The following is a 4,466-nucleotide window of genomic DNA, read 5'->3' on the forward strand; positions in this document are numbered from 1 at the left end:
CCCGTATCCCCTGCATTGGCAGGCGGACTCTTAACCACTGCGCCACCAGGGAAGCCCATAAAGGAGATTTTTGAGATGATGAAAATGTTCTATACCTTGCTTGTGGTGAAGGTTATATGACTATGTACTTTTATGAAAACTCACTGAGTTTCTTCCGGGCACTATACACACAGAAAGAACCTTACTAACAAGAAGTTGTGACACTGAATTCTTTTATTTTATTTATTTATTTTTTTTTTTTGTGGTACGCGGGCCTCTCACTGTTGCGGCCTCTCCCACTGCGGAGCACAGGCTCCGGACGCGCAGGCTCAGCGGCCATGGCTCACGGGCCTAGCCGCTCTGCGGGGTGTGGGATCTTCCCGGACCAGGGCACGAACCCGTGTCCCCTGCATCGGCAGGTGGACTCTCAACCACTGCGCCACCAGGGAAGCCCCTGAATTCTTATTTAAAATAAAATTGTAGCATTAATATTTTCTAGTGTTGCTTTATTAAAAGAATCAGGTCACATGCACTTGAGACAATGGTGATAAATATCAAAACAGGATTAGTTTTTATGAGACCCAAACGCTGGCTCTTAGGATGTACAACACTGATTCAGAAGAGTTAAAGGAACTTCCTAATAGGCTAGAGCCCTACCTTGGCTGGTTCTGCATTACACTAGCATAAAGCTTAATATTTATTGACTGCTGGGAATTCCAGGGGTTAGGACTCCATGCTCTCACTGCCAAGGGCCCGGGTTCAATCCCTGGTTGGGGAACTAAAATCCCATAAGCCGCATGGCTTGGCCAAAACAACAACAACAACAAAATATATATAGAGAGAGAGATTGCTCATTATCATTCAGTAAAAGAAGACTTTTAGTTATTCCATTTTGAATCAAAATATTAGGGCAAGTGTGTCAGAGAACACAACACATCAGAGGCACTAAACTCTACCCATTAAGGAACTCTTGACTTTAAGTTTTGGAGCACTGAAGTCCCCACTGATAGTCTGTTGGACTAAAGAGGCCAGGAAAGAGCCCAATACACAGTTTGGACAAATTAAAAACAAACAAACAAAACTAAGGACTTTCTGGAATGGAGGTGTTCTCTAAAAGAAGTTTTTCCTTTTAAAATCCTCTCCCTCAAACTTAATCTGATATAATTCTCTTCACCTTTCTCAACATATTTTTATTTTTAAAAATTTTGTTCTTTTATCTTTTAGATTTCACATATAAAAGAAAACATATAGTATTTGTCTTTTTCTGTCTGACTTCAAGAAGCATAATGTCCTCCAGGTCCATCCATATTGTTGCAAATGGCAAAAAAAAAAATTTTTTTTAATATTTATTTATTTATTTATGGCTGTGTCGGGTCTTAGTTGCAGAAGGCAGGATCTTTTATTGCAGTGCACGGGCTTCTCTCTAGTTGTGGCAGGAGGGCTCAGTAGCTGCAGCGTGTGTAATTAGCTGCTCCTCAGCATGTGAGATCTTAGTTCCCTGGCCAGGGATCGAACCTACGTCCCCTGCATTGGAAGGAGGATTCTTTTTTTTTTTTTAATTTATTTATTTGTTTTTATTTTTGCCTGTGTTGGGTCTTCATTGCTGTGAGCGGGCTTTCTCTAGTTGCGGCAAGCAGGAGCTACTATTCGTTGTGGTGCACGGGCTTCTCACTGTGGTTTCTTGTCTTATTGCAGAGCAGGGGCTCTAGGCGTGTGGGCTTCAGTAGTTGTGGTACGCAGGCTCTAGAGCGCAGGCTCAGTAGTTGTGGCGCACAGGTTTTGTTGCTCCACAGCATGTGGGATCTTCCTGGGCCAGGGCTCGAACCTGTGTCCCCTGCATTGGCAGGCAGATTCTTAAGTATTGCACCACGAGAGAAGCCCCTGGAAGGTAGATTCTTAACCACTGGACCACCAGGGAAGTCCCCAAATGGCAAAAATTTTATGGCTGAGTAATATTCTTCTGTGTATGTGTGTGTGAGTGTGTGTGTATCTCATGTTATCCATTCATCTGCTGATGGACACTTAGGTTGTTCCTATATCTTGGCTATTGTAAATAATGCTGCTTTGAACACTGGAGGCAAATATCTTCTTGAATTAGTGTTTTCATTTTCTTCAGATAAATACCCAGAAGCGGAATTGATGGATTGTATGGCAGTTTTATTTTTAATTTTTTGAGGAACCTCCATACTGTTTTCCATAGTGACTGTACCAATGTACATTCCCACCAACAGTGCACCAAGATTCCCTTTTCTCCACATTCTCACCAGCATTTGTTATCTCTTGTCTTTTTTGGTAATAGTCATTCTAACAGGTGTGAGGTGGTATCTCACTGTGGTTTTGACTTGTATTTATTTCCCTGATGATCAGTGATGACGAACATCTTTTCACGTGCCTGTTGGCCATCAGTTTGTCTCCATTGGAAAAATGCCTATTCAGCTCCTCTGTCCTGTTTTTCTCTCTTTTCTCTGTAGTTAACTATCCTTTGTAGAAATGTAACGTGTTTTTAGTATTGCTGCCTCAAACCTTCTTTGGGAAGCTGCTAGTCAACAAAGTAGCAACTTTTTAAACTTAGTACAAGACAGGAAAAAGATACTTAGCGAAATAAATTGTTACAATTTTCACATAAGGCACAAATCAAGGGCAGGAATTGTTACCTGGAGAACTAAGGAAGCCAGGTTTCAGATCTCAAGAATTAAAGAGACATAAATAATATTTTAAATGGTTTTTAAAGGCATGCTAATTCAAAGGCAAGTATAAGAGAAACAAGTCCAACTACATTTTCTCCCCTTTTCCCTTCTCATGAAAGTCTTCTTGGGAATAAAATTTCATTTTTAATCCTAGGCTCCTTATTCTAGTGCTGTTTCAAAGAGAATTAAAGTAACACTGGACTTCTCTGGTGGTGCAGTGGTTAAGAATCCACCTGCCAATGCAGGGGACATGGGTTCGAGCCCTGGTTGGGGAAGATCTCACATGCCGCAGAGCAACTAAGCCCGTGCACCACAACTTCTGAGCCTGCTCTCTAGGACCCGTAAGCCACGACTACTGAAGCCTGTGCACCTAGAGACTGTGATCCACAACAAGAGAAGCCACTGCAATGAGAAGCCTGAGCACCACAATGAAGAGTAGCCCCCGCTCACCACAACTAGAGAAAGACTGTGTATAGCAACCAAGACCCAAGGCAGCCAAAAATAAAATAAATTAAATAAATTAATTTTAAAAAAATTAAAAAGAATCTGCCTGCTAAAGCATGGGACACGGGTTCGAGCCCTGGTCCGGGAAGATCCCACATGCCATGGAGCAACTAAGCCCAGGTGTCACAACTACTGAGCCTGCGCTCTACAGCCCGTGAACCACAACTACTGAGCCCACGTGCCACAACTACTGAAGCCCGTGTGCCTAGAGCTGGTGTTCCGCAACAAGAGAAGCCACTACAATGAGAAGCCCGAGCACTGCAAGAAAGAGTAGCCCCCGCTCGCCGCAACTAGAGAAAGCTGGCACGCAGCAACGAAGACCCAACGCAGCCCCAAATAAATAATAAATAAATAAATTTATTTTAAAAATAATAAATAAAGTAACACCATAATGAAAAAGTCATTTCCACCTCAGTAAGTTTTAAAGCTGTGCCTTGGCATCAAGTTCCGTGATTGGCCTATAAGTACTCTGCCAATTAGTGGAAGAACTAGGATCCAGATCTCCCAACTCCCAGTCCCAGAGATCGTCCCACTACTTATTTATGCCACAAACATGTATTGAGCACCTACTGTGTGCCTCGTAGTGTTTTAGTGCTTAAAGTGCATCAGTGAATAAAACAAACCAACATCTCTGTCTGCCCTGGCAGAATTAATTCACGCTGTCTGTACACACTCAGCATACACCCTGACAATAACAGTATGATTACATCTTTACAGATGATCCTTTCCTCTATTATAAATGTGTGTGTGTCTTTTAAGTACTTTATCTCCTAATAATTTCTTCTACGCAATTAAGTAATCTCCTTTATCAATGCCACACATCCCAGCCCTGGGGTTTCCAAGGCTTAAAATAGACAAGCTCTCACAGAAACCTCTGATGGAGTTAGCACCTTCTCCCGCTGGAAACGTCTTTCAAGTTTCCTAAACTTAAAAGCACCGGGTGGGGGATTTTTCTCTTCAAAGGCGTCATGGCAGCAAACGCGGAAGAAAAGACCCACACTTTCAAGGCCATCTTCGCACGCACCCAGTGGTCCGGCTACCTCGGCTCTTAGCCCCCATCCTCACCCCTGTAGCCCTAGACTCGATACCTACGCGACTCTATTAACAATCCCATATTTCACCTATGAAAAGCCCACTCTCAATATTTCCATCGGCGGCACGAACATCCTTCCACCTCCCTTCCCCTCCCCGCCCCCGAAACAATTTCTCAGTAGTCGCTTTTTACCTAAATAAGTTTGTCCCACATTTCCTAACAGGCATGTCCCAAATACACCACCTTGCCTTGCTTCAAGGCTC

Source organism: Lipotes vexillifer, unplaced genomic scaffold (genome assembly GCF_000442215.2).
Source record: "Lipotes vexillifer unplaced genomic scaffold, Lipotes_vexillifer_v1.1 scaffold2106, whole genome shotgun sequence".
Taxonomy (NCBI): domain Eukaryota; kingdom Metazoa; phylum Chordata; class Mammalia; order Artiodactyla; family Lipotidae; genus Lipotes; species Lipotes vexillifer.